General features: G+C 42.4%; 1 pseudogene; it reads left to right on the top strand.

Annotated features, from left to right (window-relative positions):
* Nucleotides 1–6,854: 6,854 nt before the first annotated feature.
* Nucleotides 6,855–7,868, top strand: LOC147700695 (epidermal differentiation-specific protein pseudogene; annotated as a pseudogene).
* The last annotated feature ends 1,801 nt before the right edge of the window (nt 7,869–9,669 follow it).

Here is a 9,669-nt window from a genome sequence, read left to right as displayed (position 1 = left end):
TTGGTATTGAAGTCAAAGTCATATATCAGAGACACTACAGACTTTTTGCTAAAACTGAGGGATTTAAACACCCAGGAGAATATTATCATGGCAACGGTAGACGTCAAGTCACTATATACATCAATCCCCCATAAGGAAGGTCTTGAAGCCATTGAACAGGCCTTGTTATACAGCACGTATGAACACGAGATACAAATTTTCTTGATGGAGCTGATGGAATTCACACTACTGAACAGTTACTTTGAACACGACAAGCGCTGGTTCATGCAACAAAATGGTACGTCTATGGGCAATTGCGCCGCGCCGGCGTATGCTAATTTATTCATGGCCGCATTCGAACATCAATATATCTACCAACGACAAGAATGGGCAACACAACTTCTAATGTACGTACGGTTTATCGAGGATATTTTTCTAGTGTGGAAAAATGACAGACAATCATTGACTAATGAGTTGGAACTATTGAACACAAGGAATGAACGTATAGGTTTTACTTGGCAAATCAACATGGACAAGATTCAATTCTTGGCTGTTGAAATCAACAGAATTAATCATCAATTCAACACAAACCTATATCGTAAGCCTACGGATAGGAACAATCTTTTGAAATATGATAACCACCACCCTCAATCGTTGAAAATACACCTACCCTATACTCAATCCCTAAGGGTGAGGAGAGTGGTCTCGGATCCAGAAAAATGTCAGGAATAGTTGAAGGACCTGGTTCAAAGATTTTAAGAGAGAGGATACCCGAGGAATACCATCGATGCAGCATTAAAAAGAGCGCAAAACCAAACTCGAGAAAACCTATTGATTAGCAAAAATAAAAAGACGACTGAAAGAATTACATGTGTTAGCAAGTTTTCCTATGTAAGCAGCCAATTTAAAGCTACAATAAGACAACACTGGCAGATGCTTAAATCAGAAGTAGATTTCAAAGGGACATTTGCTCATGAGCCTCTGTTTGCTTATACCAGATGGAAGAACTTGGGAGAAATGCTCACACATCCCATTGAAAGTAAACCTAAGATGAAATACCGAGGAACAGTCCCATGTATGAACTGTAGTAGTTGTCACAACATTATGAAGGGGAATTCTATAACCCATCCCATGAAAGGTCATACCATATCATTAAAAGTTAACGGCACATGCGACACTATGATTGTGATATATCTGTTAAAATGCCTGTGCGGGTCAGCTTATGTTGGCCATACGGAGAGAAAATTGAAAACGCGATTAACAGAACACAAAAGCAACATAAGGATGGAATCCGTGAAATCTACTGTGGCAACCCATTTCAAAGAAAAGCACCATCACATAAGTCAGTTGCAATCATGCATACTTGAGATAGTGACTCATACTGAAGGCCCTATCAACAAAAAAAACTTACTCAAACGGGAAAACTATTGGATTTATCACTTACAGAGTTTGAAACCACATGGGTTAAATGATCGGACCGAATTTCTTTGCTACCTTTGAACCAGAGTATTATCAATAACAGAATGTTATATCCTGTACCTAATAGACTCCTTTGGACTAATAATGATAATTTTGATTATTCTTGTTAACATCCATGTAGTAAACGCTAGCACAGCGTTTCCCATGACGCTGGCAAGTAAACTCGCGCTAGATTATTTTGTGAACATTGCAGCATTGTTAAAAGCATTGTTAAAGGCAGTGTCAGTATCCATAAAGTTGTCTTAAAGTCGTTTTTAAAAAAAAGCCCAGCCGACACGCAAGGTAAAGCGCACGCGCAGACTACGGTAGCACGTTAAAACTAGGCCAATCCAGGCGTCCGTAACTAACAGTCCTGTGTCTTCCGCATGGGTGATAGCGATAGCACAACAGGTAAGGACCGGCGGGTCCGGTAAATGTTTGGAACGTTGGACGCTCGTTATTACATTTAAACGGTATTTAAACCGTGAGGGGGTTGAAAGCAAGCGTTATATCGGCAGTGAATAGGCTAGATACTAGCATTAGCATGAGAATCAACCACATATTTATTTATTTATTTATTTATGAAGCTTGTAGAGCGCACGGCTACCCCCGACGGGGGTGTCCCGGCGCTGAGACTGTAAGCTAGAAAAGGGAGTAGTGCCTATGCAGATGAGAATAGCCATGTCTTGAGACGGCTACGAAAGAGTGTTTCAGAGGGAGCAAATCTGAGATCTAAAAGGGAGGCTGTTCCATAGTTTGGCCGCGATGACTGCAAAGGCTCTGCCGCCCATTCTAGAGCGGCGGAACCGCGGGACAACAATGAGACGTAGATAGTTGGATCGTAAGGATCTGACTGAGTGGGATAGTACTAGTCTCTGTCTTAAATATTCCGGTCCTGTTCCATTAAGGGCCCGAAAGGCAAGAGTTAGCATCTTGAACTTGATGCGGCTGGCGATTGGGAGCCAGTGAAGCTCTTTGCGATAAGCTGAAACCGGATGCCGGAAGGGGATATTGCCAATCAGCCTCGCCGTCGCGTTCTGAACGATCTGTAAGCGCTCAATTTGGTATTGGGGGGCCCCGGCGTAGAGGCTGTTGGCATAATCCAAGTGTGACGTAATTAAGGCCTGTGTGACCGTTCTACGAGCATCCAGAGGCAAAAAAGGAAAAATCTTTCTCATCATCCGCAGTTTCCCAAAACAGGCTGCAGTAACCTTATTAATTTGAGGGCCACACGAAAGAGCATCATCAAACTGAAAACCCAGATTGCGAGCCGTGTGAACAGGAATGGGGGGGGGGGTTGAGTACAGTTGGCCACCACAAGGTAGAGGGTATAGTAGTTTTTTGATTAAAAAACAAGACCTCCGTCTTGTCAGTGTTGAGTCGGAGATGGTTAGAAGCCATCCAGGAGCATATTTCGCCCAGACAGTGGCGAAAACTGGCGAGGTTGGAGTCAGAGTGATCTCTAAAAGAAAACATCAGCTGTGTATCATCAGCATAAGAGATCACTCTGACCCCACATGATTCAACCACCTTAGCCAAAGGGGCCAGATAAACATTGAAAAACAATGGGCTCAAAGCTGAGCCCTGCGGAACTCCACAGACAAGTGATTTGCACTCAGATTGGAAAGGTCTAAGAAGAACCCTCTGCGTTCGTCCTTGGAGACAGGAGCTAATCCACGACAGGGCGGAACCGCCCAGTCCAGTCTGCTCCAATCGATCTAAAATTATCTTGTGAGACACCGTATCGAAAGCAGCGGATAGGTCGAGGAGGACCAACATGGCCTCCTCTCCCCTATCCACACACTCTCGAATGGTCTCAGAGACTTCCAAAAGCGCTGTTTCCGTACTGAAACCATTGCGGAAACCTGATTGGGAATCATGGAGTAAGGAATTAGTCTCCAGATATTCCGCGAGCTGAAGTTGAACGGCCTTTTCCAAGACCTTCGCTGGTTTAGGAAGGAGGGAGATGGGGCGGTAATTGCAAAATTGCGTGGGGTCCGCATCTGTCTTCTTCAAGAGGGGAACTAACATGGCTTCTTTCCAAGCAGTAGGAAATTGGCCTAGATGTAGTGAGGCATTCCAGATAGAAGTGAGTGGCTCTATCAAAAGGGGAGCAAGGTCACTCATAACCTTAGGGGGGGCCGGATCTAGGGGAGAACCCGATTTGCACTGTAAAAGCAATTTAAGTGCAAAGTCTGAGGTAAGGTCCTTGAAAGCTACCAGGGATGGTATGGTATCATTCCTGTTTATGACAGGGGAAGGGGAATGTTCAGGTGCAGAGACTGATGGAAAGGAGGAGATTTTCTCAATTTTTTCTTGAAAAAAATCTGATAGACCATTACATAGAGACTGACTGGAGAGGTTATTAGGTGTCATGGTGGGAGGTTTGACAAAGTCTTTGACAATATTAAACAGTGTTTTTGCCGAGTTATCTGCGTTTTTGATTTGAGAGGCAAAAAATTCTCTCATTGCAGATTTTTTTCAGTTTAATAAATTTCTTTAAGGCCATTCTATAAATGCTTTTTGCCTCTGGATCGTAAGCTAGTCGCCAGCTGCGTTCTAATTTTTTGCAGCGGCTTTCTTCCTCACGCAGGGCTACAGAGAACCACGGGGCTGAGGGGCGGGATCTTGCAGAGGAGACTGGTAGTGATGGAGCAATACTGTCGATGGCAGACAGTAATGTCGCGTTAGACTTAGTAACGCAGATGTCAATGTCTTCCATGTGAGGTTCCAGGGAGCACCGTAAGACAGGCTCTAAGGCAGTGTAAGTGACTTTATGCCATTTTCTCCTATGGTCTTTTACCAGTTCCACCGGGTTTGGTGCTGGAGGCAACAGGATATCGAACGAGAGAAGATAATGGTCGGACCATGTGAGGGGAAGGGGAGGGTAAGTTGTAGTACCCGGGAGATTTGAGAAGATTAGGTCCAAAGTTGTGGCCCGCAGAATGCGTCGGGCCTTGGATCAATTGCGTCAAACTAAGGCTCTGTAGGGTATCTAAAAATCGAATGGCCTGAGCGCATGCAGGATCTTCGACATGCAGGTTGAAATCACCTAGTACTATGAAGTGCGGGTGCTTGAGTGATAAGTCCGCTATGAGATGGACCAGCTGCGTTAATGAAGAGGCTGACTCCCTCGGTGGGTTATACACTAGAACGCCAGTTAGGAAGACCGCAGCGGAGTCTGAAATAGAAAAATACATGGCTTCAATCAGCCCAATGTTTGTGAGTTTTTTAATAGTCAATCGAAGGTGAGTTTTAAAAATAATGGCAAGTCCACCCCCTGTTTTGCCTTCTTGGTTGATACCCATGAAGCAATTGTCAGGGGGGGTAGCTAAATAGGTATCCGGGTTCGAAGTATCTTTTATCCAAGATTCAGTGAGGAATAATATGTCCCAATCGTGTGAGATCAGTGTAGACCAGATTTCACTCGCATGACGGGGAAGAGATCGGCAGTTGACCAATCCAGCCTTTAATATTCGTGGAGTACTCAAGGAGATCGTAAGTGGTGGAGTACGTTCACTCCAGGGAGGGATAGTCAGATTACAATGTGTACAATGAAAGGGGCGGCCGTCTAAGTTACTTGGTGGGCAGCGGGCAGATACTGCACAAGAACCCGACCCTAATTGTAAGAGCTGTTCTCTGGTCCAGCTTATTAGGCCATTAATATTCAAATGGGCAGGGGGACTGGCCCTAGGCCCGGGCCAGGCGCGGACGGCGCGCCATTGGCGCGCCGGCTGCGCCCGCCCGCTGCGCGGACGGGGAATCCGTTTGTTTTTATGCATAACGAGGAGGGTGGGAATCGTCCAGGAGCTGGACCGCTATCCTGCCTTCCCCAATATGGCGGCGGGTATTCCGTGACTACTGGCGTCAGCACCTCAATTCGGCTGCACATAGGGGTATCCAGAGTTTAACCACCTTTGTTTTAACAACCCGTTTGCATTTACTTTTGAACCATTGATTGTAGCACTTTTTTAACTTGGATACAGTACAAACCGACATTGTATATAAAGGGTGAAATATGACTTTAACAAATGTAAGAAGGTCGAGGTGAATACCTAATAGGATTAGATACGAACTTTTATTAGTATGCAATTACTAATATTATGCATTAACATGAAATGTACAGTATATAAGATGCCTTATGTGTATGATTTCAGATTTCCCTGATGAAGGTGCATGGGGCACCGAAATGCATTGGAGAATTAAAAATTTGGCAAAATGTTTCCGCATTAACATGTGAAAAAAACATGTGGAACTTATTTGGAAAAGCGTAATAAAATTAAATTTGGAATTGAAGTTGAGATTATTTGAACAGAAAAGTTTGAACATGATTTGCTGAAGTTTCAGCCCCCACTAGTGCCCGGGGTGAGAGGATTATGGTGTAATAGTCATGCTACACTTAGACTTCACAGATTTACCAGCAGAGCCACTAAGCATCCTCCCCACTAAAGTTACAGGGATGCAGCAAAATCACCATGAAAGCAATCAGGTGCCATCAGCTACATTTCTTTGTGGCCTGGCAGAAAGAGCGGTAGTCTCTTTTGGAAGTTAATGATGTATGGAGAACCCCTCTCCCCAGTTGAGCAATACAAACAAATCAATGTAAATACGCTGCAATGATCCCAGTGCAAAAGTCAACTGAGTAGAAAAACATACTTTGGATCAGTAGGAGAGCACAGTGATATTTCACCAGTGACATCTGCCCCACACATTTCAAGGAACACGTTTGTGCCAGTAATGTTTGTCATCTCTTCAGAATCATTTTGGTTAGACTGAACACCAGCTAAAATCTGGCTAACATACTTGAACTGGGTTTTGTCCTTGCCTTAACTAGATTCTATTCATAATCTGCCTTTCAATTTTGTAGTCTTCGTTCCCAACCTGAGATTGAGTTACTATACTTTCAAAATGAAATATTTGTTCTCTTTTCATCCAACGTAGTTTTATTAAATAACACAATTTACTACATTACTGCTCCAAACTCAATTCACATTTTCTTCTTTGCTGAGTAAAAGAAGTGAAGACAGAGACATTTTATGATTCTTTGAACTAATTTTGCTATTTTTGTGTTATGATAGATGGCAGCATATTTGTTGTCACAGTCGAACAGCAAAAGGATTTTGGCCCATCTAGTCACTTTCTAACTCTTCTAAAACTTATTCTGATATTCATACTTAATTCACCCTGAGGAAATGCAGCTGAAACTGGTGCCCCTCAATTATTGGGAAATGAATCTGATATTCAAAAAAACATTTTTTACAACATACAGCAGAATATATCCTTCATAGTGATAAAAGCTTTCATTTGAGAAGACAATTTGTAAATTTGCCTAAACCATGCTTTATGTACTTCCACTGAGTAGCTTTGTTTTGTGTTGCAGGGTCAAATAAGGGACTAAATTGAAAACTACATAGCTGATGACCATGGACTCAATCACTGTCTATGAACACTTTGACTTCCAGGGCGCCCATAAGACCTTTACTGCAGATGTTCCAAATCTGTTAAATGAATACTTCAATGACTGTATCTCCTCTGTGAAGATTGTTGGGCAGCCCTGGATCCTGTATGAGCATGTAGACTATCGGGGATGGTACATAGCCTTAGAGGAGGGAGAACACTCACGGCTTAGAGAGAATGATAAGGTATCTGCTCTTAAACTGATCAATGATGACCTGAGTAATCCCAAGATTACAGTCTAGGAGCATATCAAGGAGGGGGGTCAGGTGCAAGTGCTGACTCAAGAGACCAACCTAACATTTGGACCCATGAATGATACAATATCCTCCCACAGAGTCCAGAGTGGAGCATGGCTTCTCTACGAGCATCCAAATAGAGGTGGAAAGTACATTGTAGCAAGGGCTGGCGAATATTTCGCAACGTATATTAGTATTGGTTTTAATGATAAAGTCTCCCACGTGTATCCTCTGCAGGCTGGGATAGCCTCTGTGACAGCCACAATTCTATGGGACAAGAAAAAGGTAGAGAGTGAAAGGAACAATCAGATAGATCGGTATTTTTTCACCAACGACACAAGCATCGAGCAGCAGTTCACCGCCACTTCCACCAATGAGTTTGAAAAAATTGTCTCCCATAGCTTTGAATTTAGCAATGCAACAGCAGTCAAGGTGGGAACATCATTTACATTATTTGGTGTGGTCAGTATTGACGCAGAGCTGTCCAACACCTTCACAGTGACGAAAGGCAAGACTGAGCCATCCACCACAAAGAAAAAGGCAGAGTTGAGCTTGCCGGTGACGGCTTCACCACACACAAAAGTGACTGTCAATTTCATGTGCAAGGAGGTCACAATCTCAGTGCCGGTGGAGCTGAAAATTGTTCGGGGCAGTAAAACTGACATCGAAATGGGAACATACCATTGTGAGTCTGGCACAGAAATCGACATTGAGCTGCGGTCCCTTCCCATAAATTGATCCTAGTTGGAGTCACAATTTCTTCTCTTCAGTGGCAATGTCTTAACATTTCTTAGATATTTTTTGCATGATCATGATTGTGATTGTGATTTGCTAATAAATGAGAAACCTGGGAAGTATCCTTTCATTTATAGCTGCCATTTCCATGAACATTACTTAAAAAATCAGTAGTAGGTACCAGGCATGGATCCTGTGACCAAACTCTTCCGATTTCTACCTTGAAGAAATGACAAAAGGATATGACACCTGAGTTGTCAATATTTGGTTATGGGACACTGCATGGGCAAACATTTAACATAAAAAACAGTTTTCTTTCTTTCATATGTTTATGATTGTGAGAGGTAAACACATTACCTAAAACTAGTCTAATGAATAATTTCTATAAATATGTTTGTGCAACAAAGGTCCCATAAGAAACCCGAAGGTGCAGGCTTCATTGGCATCATGTATGTGCTGAAGTATATATTAATCCATATAAATGCATATTTAATGCCTGTACTGAATTTTATTTTAATTTTCTATTTTTCCTTTTTAACTATTTGCTTTAATTTCAATGCTGCTAAACTTGATACATGTAGGCTTTCTATGATCTCATTAGAAGCCTGGCCCATTAGCTGAAATCACTGCATCAACCTACCATTAAGATACAGTTAACAAAGTTAACTAATGTAGTACGTATACATTCATTTCAGCTCTGTGCTTCCGTCTCGTGGCAAAGGAAGCCAATGATAGGGGTTTGGTTTCTTGTATGATTTGTTTTGAAAGGCCTTATGACTATATACATTCTAATTATGAGCAGTTCTAGTGTGCACTTGTTTCTTTATTTCATTCGCATTGGAATCCACCAATATCTAAATCATAGTACTGATATGTATCGGCAAGGGTGGTTTGAAGAGACCAGTCTCTGGCTATCCAGCTGACTGAAACTTCCAAGAGCCAGTGATAACACAAATGAAGGTAAAAGATGCCTATCACTAAGAATAAGACAACACGAGAGATACCAGAAGTCTACTTACAGGAACCTGAGAAGTGTTCACTCTGTAAAACAAAACCAACAGGTTAATGTATAGGTCATAGCAATCCTAATAGATGTATGACTACAGGAGAAGAAGAAAACTAAAGAGGTAGCCTCAAAAGTGCTAGAAAAATCCCCATCAGCCCGCTCAATAGCGGAGCATCGTCATCTGGGTAGTATGGTTGACAATTGTGGTATCCAGTGTGCCCTTCCTTAGGAACAACCCAAGGCTAGCAAAACTTGGACCAACATGTTGACCCTCAACCAAAAAGAGATGTGGACTGAAAGGGTTAAGTTGCAGTGCTCAAAGAATTGTGAAAAAGGAAAGAAAAAACTTTAAATCCAAGTGTTCTAAAAATACCTACCTTGATGTCATTGGAAAAACTTTATTGGGTCTGACCAGCAAGGTGGTATGGTTAAAAGCAGTGTGAAAAATAGCATGCAAGGAATTGCTATTCACCATGAATCTTATTTGGTCGACATGTTTCAGCCTAGATAGGCTTTCTTCAGGACCTATGATGCACTACTGCAACAACAACTTACTGTGTCAAGGAAACTAATAAGTGATACCAACTCCCTAATGTTAGAGAGTCGGAGTGTCTTCTCCTGCATGTGAAAAAATGAAAAAATATAAATGGCAACCATTATTGCTATTCTTCATGAAGCTATCAGGTGTATAATACACTGATTACTCCTTTGGTAATCTACTCACCCAAATTGTAGGGAGGAATTACCTCACCTCACCTGGCACTAGCTCACAGTGAAGGAGGCCACGCACTAGAAAGA

Source organism: Lissotriton vulgaris, chromosome 7 (genome assembly GCF_964263255.1).
Source record: "Lissotriton vulgaris chromosome 7, aLisVul1.2, whole genome shotgun sequence".
Lineage (NCBI taxonomy): Eukaryota > Metazoa > Chordata > Amphibia > Caudata > Salamandridae > Lissotriton > Lissotriton vulgaris.
This window is presented reverse-complemented; position numbering and strand designations above follow the sequence as displayed.